Below are 18,897 nucleotides of genomic sequence, written 5' to 3'. Positions count from 1 at the left end.
CTCTTACATGAGTATACAGTATATACGATCCCCAAGCTTCCACCTCTCTGCCGCATCCCCAGCTTCACCTCACCTGCCAGTTCCACCATCCCAGCATAAGTGTGACAGCTTACAGCACTGTATTTCAGCTTGTATTTCAGCATATCAAAAAAAATCATGAAGTTCAGATACCAATGTTCAATATTCATACATTTGTCCCATTAAATTAAAGAGGGAAAATAGAGATAGACAAGGCATCAAGCATGTTTTACAGGGGTTCCAAAGAGCTGACAGACAATGTCAAAAGTTAGACATGCTTTAGTTAGACAAAGAGAACAAAGGACCAGTGGGTGCCTTCTGTACGCTAAAACAATTTATTAAACCAAAAAACACACAAAAAACACAGTAAATACAATTACAATAAAAAACAGTAATTTGCATGCATGCAACAATTCAATAAAATAATTCTAAAAAGCCAATTCACTGCATTAGTATGAGAGGTATTGATAATTACCAGTTCCTGATTGGATGGATAAATTGCCAGGTCTACCTTTAGTGAGGGCGGCATCCCTCTACCAGAAGGCAGCCATCTGTACGCAGCACAGTACACCTGTCTCTAGCGCTCAAATTTTTCTCTTGTACATGCTTTAGTTAGACATTGACAAAAGTTAGAAATGCTTTAGTTAGACACTGACAAAAGTTACAGGCAGACATGCATTAGTTAGACATTGACAAAAGTTAGAAATTAATTAGTTAGACATTACATTTTTGTGTCGACCTATTGACTGTCTAACTAGAGTACTAAACATTTTCTGTGAGCTATACCACACCCATTTTACATATGTTAAAGGTTTCATCATGCTTACAACCATAATACATAATACAAATGAAAAGGGGGAATGCTGCACTAAATGATAACTGTGCAGTGTTCTGAATTTTTTTTAAATATTTTATACATTAATATAATAATTGATTAAAAGTATAGTGAGCAAATAGTCACCCATTAGCCTTGGAAGAAGATGGTAATTGTCTCTGTCCCATTAGGGCTCCTTAGTGTATGGAGAAATAGATTGTAATCCACAGGGAGGTGGGGTAGCGTTATTAGCTCTGGCTTAGAGAGGTGGCATTCCTCCCAAAGTTCTTTACCTCTGGATGGGGCACTTGACTCCAGAGGTGTTGATGGAAAACTTCTACCATGTTAGTTCAGAGTCCAATGGGTACAGATGGTTCTCCAAATTGGTTGTGTGTGGGATACAACACAGAATATGGGCACCGACGTGTTTCGCCGGTCTCAGCTTTATCAAGGTTCACGTTTTTACAGTTTTCCATCAACACCACTGGAGTGAAGGGACCCACCTGGAGATACCCCCTTTTCTATTGTATTACTTGTATTGTGGTACTGACCTCCCACATTTCTTGCTGCAGCTTGGCCAAAGAGCTCACAAACAGCGCCCCAAACGATAGCTTGCTATCTCCTCCACATTTAACCATACTGTAATACATAAACCCATAAAAGTTCAAAACATAATACACTCAGTAAGGAACTGATATTTATGTTCTTGTGCCATAATTCCTGTCGGTGACTATGGGCGAAATGTTCTAAGCTTGAAAAGTGATGAAATAGAGATTGATAAACCACCAACCAATCAGCTCCAACCTGCCATTTTTCAAACACAGTAAAAAAGAAAGAAAAAGCAGCGCTGGAAAAAATTGTATATATCGTAATTAAATAAATTTTAATACCACATAAAAACACATAAAAATAATTAATAGGCACATTGATAATAAATTCTAAGGACCCAGTGTAATAAGTTACTTAAAAAGTAAACTTAACCTGCACTGATCCAGGCATTAGTCCATTAGGCCACTTGTGATATCCTGACTGTCACTTTAGGTCTTGTCCCGATGGCAATAGACGGAATTAGGCGAATCCGGGAAACCTCACTGCTGTGTACAGTCAATTTATCCAGTAGAATTTAAGCATAGGACTTCCAAAAATGACCTCACAAGGTCACAAGTATTGGAACTCCTGAGGGTTATGGAGGAATCTTCCCCAGATAATTCTTAAAAATGTGGCCCATAGGCTATAGTCTTCCGATGTTGTTAGCTGCTGGGACCAAACCCCCAAGAAGCTTGGTAAGTCTGACAGCTTTGGAGCCCCTAAACCTATTGGGGCCAGATGGCTACTAGAAATAGAGGGACCATGGCAGATATGAAGACATCTGCTGTGCTCCTGTTTTCATACATTCAGAGAATCATGAATAATTTGTGGGTACTCTATATCCCGAAAATGGGTGTTTTGGGGGATATGTGGCAAATATTCAAAGATATATAAGCCCATCTGTCTCTTCCCCTTCTTAACACATGTACTGCACATGTCCTATAGCCTTTACCCTTGTAGTAGTCATAATACAGCTATGGGTTTAATGTTTAGATTAATTATGTGTGGTCACTCCCTTTACAACATTAATTATTCACAGTTTCTTTTATTTCTCACATATTGAAGACCACACGCACTGACTCAGACTCGGAGTGCTTGGAGACAGCAAATATATAGAGGAGTGTTCTGTGTCAGACAATTTCATGGTTAAACATTAATAGGTACAGTGTATTGGATAATAGTTTGGAAAAGATCATTTGTCATTTTGTTGAAAAAGGTTGGACTTTCCCATGGCCTGATGGATTAACCAACACTTTTCTAATGGGGCACCCTATTTGTAAAATGCATTTTCCACATTAACTAAATGTTTCAGCTGGCATGAGTGTGGAAGACACTTCCCTAATTCTAAATGAAGCCTGATTCTTCTTAAGGGGTAATGCTGTTCCTTTCATGTGATTGCATATAATGATATAAATATCTGTATTAATTACTATTTGCCTAAATATATAGTTTTTATATTTTCTACATGTGTGCTAGAACTGCCACAATGATTCTTGATTCACTCCTCCTTCCTATCCTTTCTTTCCTTTCTTTTTTCTGTACACTTTCCCCTATTTTTTTGTTTCTGTGGTTATTGAAAATAGAAACAAAAACTTTAATAAAATAATTTGTTGCTGACAATTATTCTATTTTTTTTTTTTTTGGGGGGGGATTATATGTTTATTTATTTATTTATTTATTTATTTATTTCAATTTATTCTTTATTGATTTTGATAATACAGAAGTTAAGAAAACTTACATGTAACATAAAAAGAATGGGAGGGAAAAAGTGAAGGAAGATGGGAAGAGAGAATGGATACTCAATTGGAGGTACATCACATGTACTTGTAATAGCATATACAAGTAAACATTATATAAATGGGGCAACAAACATAATGCTGGAGATAAACAGCCCAAGATGTCGCAAGAATGGCTTGAAACAGATTATAGAGTAGCCAAGAAACAATCAAAGGCAGACTTCACAGTCTGTTGACTGCCCCCTCCAGGATGGGGCTGTGGGTTCAGCAATGAAGGGGGGGGGGGTGGCATGGTACAGCCAATGTGTGTGATTGTGTAATTGTGAAGCAGGTGCAAACTCATGTTTATGGTATTCAACGCAAACAGCTTTACTTGACTGGGGGGGTTCTGAGTACCCAGAAACCTCCCCAGGAATCTAAGGGCCCGATACTGAAAGCTGAGGGTCCCCTATTTCCATGGGTACAAGAATTTTAAAAAGCTGGGACTCTCCCCCTTTGATGGACACTAGTAGTTTGTCTCTACTGTTCCCAGAACCAGAGATATCAGCCTTCCAGCAGCTGGTTACTGCTCCAGCTCCACACACCTGGTATGTAGTTTTATATACTCGTTGGCAGATTGCTCTGCCTCCTGAACCCTCATATCCTAGTCCCCAATACCATTTGGTAGGTGGGATTCTATAGTTTTTCATTCCATTAAAAGCTAAGAAATCTAGTTCCGGGAACTGGAGATATCTGCAGTCAAGCAAGCTGTCCTCCCACCAGAAAATTATGAATAATAAGCCCACTCCACTATACACCCCTCCTCTGCATATTAAACATCCTCTACCACCCTGGAAGTTATGTATCAGGGCCCCTTCATTCAGCCCAATGCCCCCTTCTCCCACCATCTGTGCAGTAAAGGGGTAATTAGTGGAAATTACTGATCCAGGCCCTACATGCTGAGCGGTTGATATAATACCCCCTACCACCCGCGGGACATCAAAGCTTACGCTCATAGCGCCGACCACCCCTACTCTACTGCTGGAGGATAGGTAGGGGCCCCAATACATTGCTATGCCCAGGGGTCTACACTGCTGTTATATGTGTATATATATATATATATACACATATATAATTATTATTTATATACATTTGGTCTATCTATAATACTTTAACTGACCCGGCATATACTGGGTCACCTAAGTGCCCATCTCTGTGCTTTGCTCCGCCCCTTTCTGGAAACCCCCTTCCGAAAATCCTGCGTTTGCCCCTGCTCTGGACTGGAGCTGGAGTATACATACAGGTAGTGGTAGATGCTCAATTAGTTCAGTAGCATTTCCCAGGTGCATGAGGGAGGGGTTAAATACTGGGTAAGTAAAACAAGACATTTTTTCCCTCAACACACTGAGCAATGCTAGTAACCAATCTAGAACACTACATGATAATAGAATTCAGAGATATTGGTTACATATACCTGCGCAGGTGTATGCTAAGCCCCCAAGCCGCATCAAGGCTTCTCTGTATATTGGGGGTCCCTAGCGCTATATCTAGGTGCAGGGTGCGGCACCCCAAAAAACCATCATAAGCTGGGAAGCCCAGCGCGGCATGCCAGTGATATACTAAGTGTTAATGATTAGTGATAGGAAGCCGAAGCTATATAAAAAGAGAGATAAATGAATGTAATTAAAATAGGATAGAAATAGTGTTAGTGAGGGAAAAGTGTTAATAGAATGTAAGGGCATGCCGCACTAAAGGCACCCAGCCCATCCAGTCCAGGAGCACCGCACCCCACACCACCGTTACCCTAAATTGGGTCTACGATTAACCAGCAAGGAGCCACATGATAATGGCTCCTTACTTGATATATCCAAACTAAGAGCTACCTACCTTGGAGCAACCCCTGACTACTCCATGTGGCATATCAGGACCCACATCTCCTCCTAATATGGGCTCCCTTCTGCCTCTAACAACATACATACAGGTAGTGGTAGATGCTCAATTAGTTCAGTAGCATTTCCCAGGTGCATGAGGGAGGGGTTAAATACTGGGTAAGTAAAACAAGACATTTTTTCCCTCAACTGGAGTATACCTGGAGCTGGAGTATAGCTGAAGCTGGGTTCTTTAATAAATTAGACTGCATAGAAAGTACTTAAAGTCTGTGGAGGAACCCCTCACATGGGAAGATGGAGTCTCTGGAAGACTGGATGAGCCAGGGAGTAACTGGTAAGTAGGAATAGGCTCAGATTGATTAGAACAATGATGAGAGCAGCTGAATGAGCAGCTGCATGTAAGAATGCACCGGATATCACTATGGTCGTCACAGGAGAGGTTCACCAATGATGATAACGGCAACAGCAGGTATCTGTATTTAGTGTAGATATTGATATTTGTCTCTCTGACTGCTGACTTGACAGCTGTAGTGAGGATGAAGCAATGCAGGTACCCAGGGGAGCCGAGAGAGGGGGGGAGCGGGTACTAATTACCCGGGCCCACACTTGCTGAAGGGGCCCCGCAGGGGCCCTGGTCTGACCCCTCCCTTGCCCCTCCATCCCTCCCGGGTAGCAACAGTAGCACACACTTCTACAGCATGTGCTGTGCTGACAGCAGGCTCAGCATGAGTGTCTCACTGACAGCGTGAGAGGTCATGCTGAGCCTGCAGTCAGCACAGCACATGCTGTAGGTGTGTGCTGCTTCTAAGATTGCAGTTTTTAGAGTTTTCTTTCACCCTCCTCTAAACATTTTGGGGGCGTGGCCTAAGTCTGGGAGGTTCCCACAACACACACTTAGGCCACGCCCCCAAAATTTTACCGGGGCCCGGCATTCCTCTCGGCTGCCCTGCAGGTACCAATAGCAGGTAGATTGAGCAGCAGGTATAGAAAACAATCAGAAATCCAGGTATTCTGTCAGTGGATGCACTTTCCCAGACTGGACACTAGAGGGATGCAGGCAGTGGGGAAATCTGCAGGTGCTGAATTAGCATAAGTACTTAGAGCCGAATTCATCAACTAATATTTGCAGCTAAATCCCTGAAAACACCAGTTTTCGGGGGTTAGCCGCAAATATTAAGTAACCCCTAATGTATCAAAGGGGGACATCAAAGTTGCTTTCTATGTGGGACACAGGACGCCATGATTAAGGGCCTGTAACAGGTCCGAAACGTCGGCTTACTACAACTGATTTTGATGGAATAAAAAAGCACTTGAAATACTGCTGCTTGGTGAGTGCCCTGATTTCAAAATATGTGGATTTGGACCATGTTGGAGTAACATGTGCCTGATGGGAGCACCGCCTATGTTGATCTTTTGACCGTGAGTGCACTGGAAACAATAATATATATATATATATATATATATATATATATAGATAGATAGATAGATAGATAGATAGATAGATAGATAGATAGATAGACAGATAGATAGATATAGAATGCGTGGGGTGGGCGGCACTCGGCGGCGATTTAATAAAGCAACAATTGCAGGTCTTCTTATCAACGTTTCAAACTTTATCAGTTTTTTGTCAGGATATAAGAGAATACAAAAGCATGACTTACCTACATAGTGCACAAACACCCAAGTGAACACGTCTCTCTCCCGCCACGGGCCCTCACCATGGTGACAGAATAACAATCGGAGTATAGCAGTACGGAAGCCTGTAGATGTCAAAATAACATACTGTAATACGCGTTAAGAACAAGTGGACATACTAGGTTACTAATAAATGCTTTAAGCAACTTGTAACTGTCTCGAAAGAGATACATTTAACAAATACGGAATGTGGAAGACAGTCGCCAGTACAATAGGGAACACTAGACCAGAAAACTGTCATGTCGTAAATTTAAAGGTACATACAGTATTGAAAAAAAATAAAAAATACATGAAAAAACAGAAAGTGATGTAAACAGTAGGTATGAGCACTCACTGTTGGAATGTACTAAGGTGTGACATGGTAATTGATCTATAAGAAGCAATGGTAGCTGAGTTGTTCATTAAGCCCCTTAGGTGCTAGTGTGCCCAAGCGGAAAATCCACCGTGCTTCAAGTTGAGGCAGTTGTCTGCCCCAATTTCCCCCTCTTTTTGACTCGGGATGTGATCTATAATTCTATATCGGAGAATATATGGGAGCATGTTATCAAATAAATGACAAACTTGGTGCATGTCACTCGGTGACGAATGGAGATCTTTTTGCCAGTTAAAGGGTGCGGGAAGACATCTCCTGTAACCATAGAACGGCATGTAGCTTTTCTTGCCATATCGTGGAATGTACTAAGGTGTGACTGTTATGATGGTATCGGTGGCCCCGCCCCCTAACTCTATTGTCCTGGCCAAGTGTCCACGGATAAGTGCTAGTGCTAGGCTTCGCCTGTACCCGTCCCGGCTGTAAGGGCGAATTAGGTCTGCCCAGACTCCGTTACAGGCAGGAGTTATGTGATGACAACTTATCCGCGGAGACTGACCAGGAACAAGAGGACAGACTAACTCAGACAGGAAAGTAGCGGGGCACCGATCCCCCAACTGACTAGAGAGCCTGATGTGCCCCTGGGAGGTAATGGTCCCTTTGGGCAAAACAGGTGTAACAATAAACAGGGGTCTAATAAGCAATACCAAATGCAACAATATACAGAGGATGTTGTGAGCAATACCAATGTAACAATACACAGAGGCTGTTATGAGCAATACCAATGTAACAATACACATAAGATGTTATAAACAAGAAACAAGGATCTGCCAGTATTATCACGAGGAGTAAATCCCCCACTTATCTGCAAGGTGGAAATAGCAGGGAAGCGGGAACAACAAGGTACTGGCAGGCAGGATAGACCAGGATAGGGGATGACACTTCTGGAAATACGGGGATGACACTTCTGGAAAGGCAGGGAACCAGGCTGGATCAAAGGCAACAGCAAGACTCCAGGAACCGGGATCACTCTGGACACGCTGACACAGAACTATAACTGGTGTCTGAACGGCCTGCCCTGGAAGTTTAAATAAGACCCGTGACCAATGGTCTGCAGTTGCTGCTGTAATCAAGGCGGCGCAACTGAGCGCTGCACCTCTTCCTCCGCACTGCGGCCTGGTGTTACCCGTCGCCTAGGCAACCGCTGCGGCAGAGGAGGAAGTGGCCGTGCAGAGGATCCTGGGCATTCAGTGAGGCCCACCGGACATCTGAGCGTGCTGACGCGGCGGCGTCCTGGTTGCCCGGCAACATCCGGGACACGCTGTTTGGAGGCTGTTGCGTTAGCACTGGAACTGCTCACTCGGCCTCTAACAGTGACATGGTAATTGATCTATAAGAAGCAAGCGGAAAATCCACCGTTCTTCAAGTTGAAGCAGTTGTCTGCCCCGATTTCCCCCTCTTTTTGACTCGGGATGTGATCTATAATTCTATATCAGAGTGTTGATAAACTATGTTTATGAAGCAAGAAATGTTTAGCCACAGGTTGATCTGCTGACCCTTTATCCCAGGCTGCACGGATGGCCACTCGGTGTAATGCTATGCGTTCTTTAAACATTCTTTCTGTTTTTCCTACGTACCCTTTGCCACATGGGCATGTTATTGTTGAAATGAAAAATTATTGTATGTCCGCACAAGATGAATATTTATTATATATATGCAATATTTAGCAATACGTTTAAATTCATTGAAAATGAATTATATTGTAATTGTACATTTTGTTGCATCAGTTGTAAATGACTATCCAAGGACATTTTCTATTCCTGTCGGAAACATATGGCGACCTCAACAACCTGTACCTCAGTATATGGAAAAACCAACATTACCTAACTAATCTATAAATGTATGTTAATAAGTAGTTAGGGGACTCTTAATATAACTCCTTATCTGATTGTCGCCGAGTCAGAAAGTATATAACTGTAACAGAAATCCTAAGCGAACACCATCATTGCTGACCACCTCTGGTCGCTGGGTGGTCCATGCCATATCCTAGAGGGCAGGGGGCTGGCTGAAGACCTGCAAATGAGATGATGCAACCAGTCTTCCCAGAGTAATTCATGATGAGGAGCGATCCCCATCAGCCTGGCTCCCCATGCCTCCATAATCTTATGTATTATTTCTGTCTTTGATGAATAAATGATCTCGTATGATTCGTAAATTAACAAGATAATGGAGTCAGATGTTATTCATTTAAATCCCAACCTTTCAGTTGGTGATCCCTGTCTTTCAGTTGGTGACGACCGACGTTCCTACCTCGTACATCAGCTGCCTGCCGCAATCTTCTGCGCAACTTCACACAGACATATGGTGAGCATAAATTTTGTGCTGTAATATGATTAAAAGTTGCGTTCTGAAGGGCAAGTGGCTTATGTAGACGGTATGTAACACTACATATAGATATATGTATTATACGAGATTGGTTATTCATTGTCTAAATTGAACTTAATATAAAAACTGTAGTTACTTTCGGTATAAATTATAGGCTGTTATTAAGGAATAGATTAATTTAATCACAGTGTGTGACGAAAGGTCAATTGTCACTGTGGTTCACGTTAAATATTAGGGCTTTTGTGTCTTAAAATATTATAACGATTCTATGGGTTTTTTGGAACACTAAAATTAAGTTTAGACAGTTCATAAAACCATAGATAAGTATTTATCACAGTGCGTGTCATTGTGAATAAACGTTAGTATTAGGACTCTTGTGTCTTAAAAGAGACTAACGTTAAGTAACTTCGATGAGATATGTCTTGGGACTATCAACAGTTTGAAGTATTATTCTGGTTCATATAGATCCTAGCAAAAGACGTCGTGCCTGGATATTGAACTAGATTGTTCTGAATACGGTAATTCAGTAATAATCTATTAACCTTCTCAATCGACGCCTATTCTAATTGTAAAGTAACATGTGGTATACAGTAGTTATAAGTTAAATTGGATAACGTAACTCACAACAGTCTTAAGCTAATCATATAAGGTTAAACATTAAGGTAGCTTTAAACTTGAAAGATCAATGTAACAAAATTAAATTCAAAAATATCTTAAAACAAAGACAGCATAATAATCCAAAGACAGAAATGCCAACAAACGTAACTAAATGAAATGAAAGTTTTTTTAAATCCTAGGAATAAATAAATGTGCCCAGATCAAACAACAGATCTGAGAAACTACAATACGCTTTATGTTTGACAATCTGCAAGTTGGTGATTTTGGGAAATGTATCCTGGCCAGGAAATTAAATGTATATTTTTATTACTTTTTCCCTGCATTACCAATTAACAGAATCAAATATATTGTGTAACTCTCATGAGCTCAAAAGTAATGACCTACAATCATATAAGTATAACTTGATGTAAGAATGTGTCAGTACATGTGTCTGAATCTTCGGTAATGTTTAATGTGCAAAGTGCAGGTTTAATTAATAAGTATGCAATTGTGATCTTTTGCATGTGGTGAATCTTACTACTTAACTGTATTTGAACATTCAGTAAATACAGTATTTTAACATTTAAGCATGTACTGACTGAGGATTTAACCAACTGCATGTGAAACCTGTAAGGTCAAACAGGTCACGACGCTGCACTAACTTTGTCACAAGTGTGTGTAAGGAGTGATATATCTGTGAATGCATGTGACGACTGAACAGCTGCTATTGCAGAAAGCTAACTAATATCATTCTATAAGATCAAAGCGCTGAATTTGAAATTGTCTTTTTTCTTTTAGAAAGCTGATCAGCATTTTTAATTGTATGTTTCAGTTGTTTTTGAAAGCATTATGTGACAGTAACATTGTTTTGTTTTTTTTGTCTCCTCAGTAACAAGTTTAAAATACAAACTGGCTGTTCTTTTTAAAGAAGCAAACTTAGTACAGCTACTGTCGTTTGCAGACACGATATTTATTATTTTTTATTGGTTATGTCTACTTGCATATTTTTTCTTAAAGCAAGAGAATCTGGACATAGGTATCTGTTATACACATATATAATGTGCTCATGTAATAAGAACTTAGTGTTTCATGGGAACTTGATACTTCTTACTATGACAGCACTAACCATCGTAAGTGTACTGATTTGGTATACAGATTGCTTAGAATGTAAAAACAAAACACGATTAATATTGTGGGTCATATGTGACTATGTTATCCTTCATAGCCTAGTATGAACACTGATACCTTACTGGAACATTGTTACAAGCCACAGAGTGGCTCATTCCTGTTTTGGTATTTTGTTTGTATTTTTTATAATTCTGTGTTTAGTTTGTATGTTCTCTCCGGATTAGCTTTCCAAGTTTTGCATTAGCATTCTGGGTTTTGACTTATTTACTTGTCATTGTTCTTGTATTATTATTTTATTTATAAGGCGCCACACGTGTTACATCAAAGGGCTCAGTCTAGGGTTTAGTCTAGGAAGAGCTGTGGAAAAATCACTACCAATCACAGCTTCACAGTTAGTTTGTAATACCCGCTCCCTAACAAAACATCGATACTAGAACGCATGTCATAGCCTATATCAGTAACCAGGGTATTCAAGTTCTTCAGTGATTAATTGGTTTATAACTATGCTAGTAGAATAATCTTTTTCCAAATTATGAAAAATGCCCAAATGTCACAATTTTTCTCTTTCAATCCCTTGTCGCTTCATAGCGCAATTCCTTTATAAGGGTGTATTTTTTGGGTTACACACTAATTTTTTTACATATTTCTTAAAGTGTTTTATTTGCTCCATGGGCAAGCCATGTTGCAAACAGGGGGATATATGTAACAAGAAATATATTTTTAGTTTTATACTGACATAACTGCTGATGTGCAGTTTTCAATGTTTTACTTTGGTATGCAATAACCATGCAAATTCAAATAATGGTTATTTACATAACACAAATGGATCTACATCATAGAAAACATCTAGACTGTATTGGTTATAAAACAGTATGTATTTGAACTGAACAGAGTACAAATGGCCAATAGACAATTATTAAAAGTTATTCAGTAATAATAGTATCCATTATGAAATGGAAGATGGATTATCTGCTGACATAAAGACTGCAGCAGCATTTTTTAAATAATCTATTGTGTGAAACATTATCTTATGGTCAAAAGGTAGTCTTATATGTACTAAGGAAATATTGTCTTATTCCAGAGTGACTATTGGTAAGTGTGGAAATTGTGACCTGTTCACAGACTACACCTCAGGACAACAGTGTGTGCCGTGGAGATCACGTGTGCAATAGGACAGGCCTGGGTTACAGTACCTTCATAACAGAAGGGGTAGAATGGAGAACCATAACAGTGCACACATAGTAAGTGGAATTCTATTTAGGGTCTTTTTAAAGGAGATCTGAGGTAAGAGCCAGTACTGAAGCACTTTGGAACTCCATGCTCTAAAGAAAAAAAAAAAAAAAAAATTCAGAAAAGGCTGTCCAATCACGTTCTCTCCATAGCTGATGCTTAGATCCTGGGTTGTGAGCTGTTGATATTAGGTTCTGGTTTCCTGATAATTACTAATGGTTTTCTCTAGTCTGTGTTTATTACACATAGTCAGGGGTACTGACGTGGATAATGTTACACAAAATTAGATTTACTATAGATATAGACTAAATTTCTATAGTTTGAGAAATTATATTGTCTCAATCACACTAAGAGATTATAAGTACAATGGCCTTATTGTCTCTGGAGTGCAACATACTACTGACATTAAATAAAAGAAACATCTTTGATTAAGAAAACACCATAACTATTCTAAAGTATAAGTGAATGATTGACGGTTCAACGAAGAGAAAAGTCATTTAAAACTAATGACACTGGTCTAAAGGATATAATTGATACAATGATGAAAAGATAAGGTTATAGTTAAAGATTTTCTTTTCACTTACATATGGTATCCATAAGAAAGATGCTCATTTATAGAGATAATTCTATATTTTTGAGACCGATAATTAATAACGGTGTTATACATCTTAAGGTATGAAAATGATTCTAGAAAAATAATAATGCATAGGTTTATTCTTAGTAAGATTCGAATAAAATGGTTAATGAATCAAGACAATAGGTTACACGATTATTAATGTATTGTGCTCCAAGATTACAGACGTTCCTCTGAATACTACAAACTGATCATCCGAATCCAGAGATGTCATTTGTATCTAAAGAAGTCCTGTCAACTATAAATCTTCATTTGTTCGAAAAAAAGAAAGGACTGTTGAAATGAAAAATTATTGTATGTCCGCACAAGATGAATATTTATTATATATATGCAATATTTAGCAATACGTTTAAATTCATTGAAAATGAATTATATTGTAATTGTACATTTTGTTGCATCAGTTGTAAATGACTATCCAAGGACATTTTCTATTCCTGTCGGAAACATATGGCGACCTCAACAACCTGTACCTCAGTATATGGAAAAACCAACATTACCTAACTAATCTATAAATGTATGTTAATAAGTAGTTAGGGGACTCTTAATATAACTCCTTATCTGATTGTCGCCGAGTCAGAAAGTATATAACTGTAACAGAAATCCTAAGCGAACACCATCATTGCTGACCACCTCTGGTCGCTGGGTGGTCCATGCCATATCCTAGAGGGCAGGGGGCTGGCTGAAGACCTGCAAATGAGATGATGCAACCAGTCTTCCCAGAGTAATTCATGATGAGGAGCGATCCCCATCAGCCTGGCTCCCCATGCCTCCATAATCTTATGTATTATTTCTGTCTTTGATGAATAAATGATCTCGTATGATTCGTAAATTAACAAGATAATGGAGTCAGATGTTATTCATTTAAATCCCAACCTTTCAGTTGGTGATCCCTGTCTTTCATTATCAAATAAATTACATACTTGGTGGTGCATGTCACTCGTTGACGAATGGAGATCTTTTTGCCAGTTAAAGGGTGCGGGAAGAATTAGTGCAGTTCTTGTACAACTTGTTCTACAATTTTTTTACATGTGGAAATATCAGTTTTAACGAGGATATCTCGTAAATTCTGCTCTCTTTTGTAGCAGTTCATGATTACATGATTTTTTAGAGTGGGTAACGATTTATCGGTGGTGACCATCGGCCAGAGATGTTGTAACTGTTTTTTGCTATTAAAGCTGCCTGTATTGTATTGTGTAACCATGGGAATCCTATTAGAGGAATTTATTTTTTTAGGGGCACACTCCAATAATGCTTGTCTATTAAGTTTAAGAGCCTTGTTGGCTTGTTGGTTTAATGTATTTGCATTATAACCTCTGGCTTGAAATTTTTTGATCATATCTGATATTTGGATTTGACATAACTCAGGGTCGCTGTTAATGCGACAACATCTGATAAATTGTGAATATGGCAGACTATATTTTAAAGAAGGCGGATGGAAACTAGATGCCAGCAGCATGTTGTTTCTATCCGTGGGCTTGACATAGACACTAGTTTTTAATTTATCACCATCTTTAGTAATGAGTACATCAAGGTAATGAATCATAACATAACATGACAGTTTTCTTGTCTAGTGTTCCCTATTGTACTGACAACTGTCTTCCACATTCTGTATTCGTTAAATGTATCTCTTTCGAGACAGTTAGCATTTATTAGTAACGTAGTATGTCCACTTGTTCTTAACGCGTATTATGTTATTTTGACATCTACAGGCTTCCGTACTGCTATACTCCGATTGTTATTCTGTCACCATGGTGAGGGTTCTTTCACTTGTAATGACTTCATCCTACCTGCGCCCGCGGTGGGAGAGAGACTTGTTCACTTGGGTGTTTGTGCACTATGTAGGTAAGTCATGCTTTTGTATTCTCTTATATCCTGACGAAAAACTGATAAAGTTTGAAACGTTGATAAGAAGACCTGCAATTGTTGCTTTATTCAATCACCGCCGAGTGCCGCCCACCCCATGCATTCTATAGCTTTCCCTGCATGCCAGCAGGGTAAATGGAGGGCACCAGGCATAAATAAAGATATCTCAGCAAGGAGTGCCAGCTCACAGAACATATATATATATATATATATATATATATATATATATATATATATATATATATATATATATATATATGAGAAAAATATAGAGTGCACTCTGTGATGTCCACCACCTTTTAAATACAATTTATGGTAGACAAAACTATTTAAAATTTGTTAAAAAGAAAATTAAAATTTTCAGACACAAACTTCATGTTTCACTTCTTCCAAAAACAAATACCCGACGCGTTTCGTCATAAAAATGACTCCATCAGGGGACAGTTTTTCTAAATAATAAAAGTTATATGAACATGCAACCACTTGTACATTTAAAATGTGTACATTTAAAAAAATGGATGGCGTATACATATAAGAATGTTAATACATACCTAAACCCTTTAAGTACAGGTTTAAGGGATGGATCCTGTTTAAGGTTATCTTTTTTGTCAGAAATGACACCTTATTCTGAAAAAAAACGTATAAATTTGATTTAGAAGATGAGTATGACTAGGAATGAGAGTGCATAGGGGTAGGATATTGGGCAAGGAGGTCAAACAGAATAGGAAGCGATATCTGGAGAGATGGCAAAGTGAGCAGGACAACATTAGTGAGTTAAGAGATTTTGAAGTCCCTTGAACCTACTTGAACCCCAGTAATACTCAAAGATTGGCGAATGCCAGCAGCCAAATGTTCTATCTCCAGTGCAAAAATGAGGGGTGACAAAGGACTCCACTGTCATGTTCCATTAGAAAATAAAGAAGAGGTTTGAAACTGCTGAATTCACTGCCACTCTAGCAGAAGAGGATGAGTATACTGCCATGAAACCTTGGTAAAGGCCCTCAAAGCCAAAACAACTGAGCATTTCAAACATTTCAAACAGAAATGACCAGATAATCCTGTCAAAGCCTTCTCTGCTTTCCGAGAAATCAAAAGAGGAACTTTGCAGGAATTAATAGCATGTACAAGACTGATAACCTGTCTCGTATTGTCACGTGCCTGATGTCGAGGTAAGATCCCTACCTGATCATTATGAATTAGTTGAGGCAAGACATTGTTTAAGCGGGTTGCCATAATTTTAGAATAAACTTGTATGTTTATATTTATATACATACAAAATATTCCAAGGTTGCACAATGTCCAATTAGGATACAAATCTGTCCATGTGTATCCACAGAATCATGCAGTGCTGCTCAATCTCTGGATAGAGGCTCACTAATGCCTCAATTTAGGGAAAATGTAGGAGAAAAACCAGAAAAGTGCACAATGAGCGTAAATGTAAAAAACACTTTTACTGTTATAAATGCTCACATACATGGAAGTTTAAAACAGCAGGTATACTTAGAATTATAAAAACCCGGGCGGCAGGAGTGGAACTTCTCACAGGCAGGTGCACAGTGTGCAAGCAGCCAGAGCCTGGAAGCCGGGACCAGACAGATGGACGTCAGCAGCGTCAAAGGAAGAGTCTGTGTCACTCAGGAGAAACACCCCAACTAGTTTAGTCAGTGATGACTTCGTCAGGAGGCGGGACTGACGAAGTCATCACTGACTAAACTAGTTGGGGTGTTCTCACTTCTCACCTGCCTGTGAGAAGTTCCACTCCCGGGTTTTTATAATTCTAAGCATGAAAAAAGAGTGGTCAGACACCTAGGTGTCTGTTAGGGGCGCCTGTATGAGCGGTTCGGCCTGCAGCAATCAAGGAAAGGGATTGTCAGTCCCTACAAGTGACAAGAAAAAGACAAGTGGAGGAGATTGCGCAAAATTGATGACAGAAACAAAAATAAATTAAAAAAGTACAATCTTATTTTATTAAAACATACATGTAATATATGCAAATGCACGGGGGAAGGGGTTGAGAATAGTAAAAAATGGAATATTGAAAACACTGCGTCCAGAGCTGAGTGGTGTCACCTTATCAATTGGCAAGTGGAAAAGAGGTAGGTGGGCATAGATTGTGTCCTCTTTGGCCCTGGGACTTAAGCCTTTGTGCAGAGTGTCCTCCAATAAGGAACTTTGAGATGAAAAAAGTCCTTAGTATGGATTCTCTGTGGTGTGGGTTCTGCTTTGAACCAAGTGTGGGTACCTTAAAAGGTGGCGTTCCTTTAGACGTGGGTACTCCTAGGTAAGGCAGATGGATGAAGGTCTTGAAAAAGCTGCTCCTAAGCAGTGAAACGCGTTGGCCAGGCTACCCAGCCACCCACCCCTTCCATCTGCTACTTATCCAGACATCACCTTGGCATAGGAGAAGATACCATTGCAATCTCTTTTCCAGAGGAAAAATCTGACCGGGACCTTCATCCATCTGCCTTACCTAGGAGTACCCACGTCTAAAGGAACGCCACCTTTTAAGGTACCCACACTTGGTTCAAAGCAGAACCCACACCACAGAGAATCCATACTAAGGACTTTTTTCATCTCAAAGTTCCTTATTGGAGGACACTCTGCACAAAGGCTTAAGTCCCAGGGCCAAAGAGGACACAATCTATGCCCACCTACCTCTTTTCCACTTGCCAATTGATAAGGTGACACCACTCAGCTCTGGACGCAGTGTTTTCAATATTCCATTTTTTACTATTCTCAACCCCTTCCCCCGTGCATTTGCATATATTACATGTATGTTTTAATAAAATAAGATTGTACTTTTTTAATTTATTTTTGTTTCTGTCATCAATTTTGCGCAATCTCCTCCACTTGTCTTTTTCTTATAATTCTAAGCATACCTGCTGTTTTAAACTTCCATGTATGTGAGCATTTATAACAGTAAAAGTGTTTTTTATATTTACGCTCATTGTGCGCCTTTCTGGTTTATATTTATATGTTTATTTTTTAACATACACTATGTTTGGTTTGCCTGATTCCATACTGGCAGGGTCCCCGTCAGCAACCAGACAGGGAGGGCCAATTACCCAGCGTAGATGTATCTATAAAAAAGGTGGTGATTAGAGACACAGAATAGAGACTTGCTGGTCAAACAAAAGGGGGACTAGCAGGAGAGACAAAAGGGTGCTGGTCAAAGTAACAGAATAGGGGCTAGCTGGTGAGCCAGAGGGAAGCTGGCTGGTGAGACAGAAGGTGGGGATGGGTGGCAGTGGTGCAAGTAGAAGAAATGTCTTAATGGTACTGTGTCATGCGCCAAAAATGGGCATGGTCAGGGTGTGGTCAGGGCGTGGTCACATGACACACGGGGGGAGTGGCTACATGACAAAAGGTGCGTAACCTTTTAGGCTCAGTTGAAGCTTAAAATTGCAACGTTCTATCGGACAACGCTATGCCAAAATCGGCAATGGGGACATTGGCCATGATCCAGAAAGTTTTTTGCCACCAATTGGAAGCTGCATTATGACAATGCACCAAGCCACACCTGCTTTGTAGTCAACGACTACCTGGACCGGAACGGCATATCAACTCTTCCCCAGTCCCCCTATAGTCCTGATCTGGCCCCGGCGGACTTTTGCCTGTTCCCCCAAGTGAAGACATCCCACCATGGAACCGTAGCAGAGGTCAAAACGGCTTTGACATGCTGCTTAAAGAACGTTCAGGAAAAGGACTTCCAGGGCGCCTTCCTTGGATAACTCATTGGCAGAAGTGTGTCAACGCACAAGGGTCTTATTTTGAAGAATTTTAATTGTAGCGATATCTTCAATAAATATTTTTTCCCAAATTTGGTCTAATTACTTTTTATAGAAACCCTATAGATTCCCTTTTTTGGGTGTTAGGTTACCCATGCGTATGTACCAGAGGCTGCCTGCTTTGTGGGCTATATCTGTGCATTGAAATTAAATGGTAATATCTAATAATATTTGACATTTTTGAAGCACGTTTGAGCATCTCTAATGTATATGACAATGTCAGCAATGTATTTCTTTACAAGG

Source organism: Crinia signifera, chromosome 7, assembly GCF_055691185.1.
Source record: "Crinia signifera chromosome 7, ASM5569118v1, whole genome shotgun sequence".
NCBI classification, from domain to species: Eukaryota; Metazoa; Chordata; class Amphibia; order Anura; family Myobatrachidae; genus Crinia; species Crinia signifera.
The sequence above is the reverse complement of the archived record's forward strand: the minus strand, read 5'-3'. Positions refer to the sequence as shown.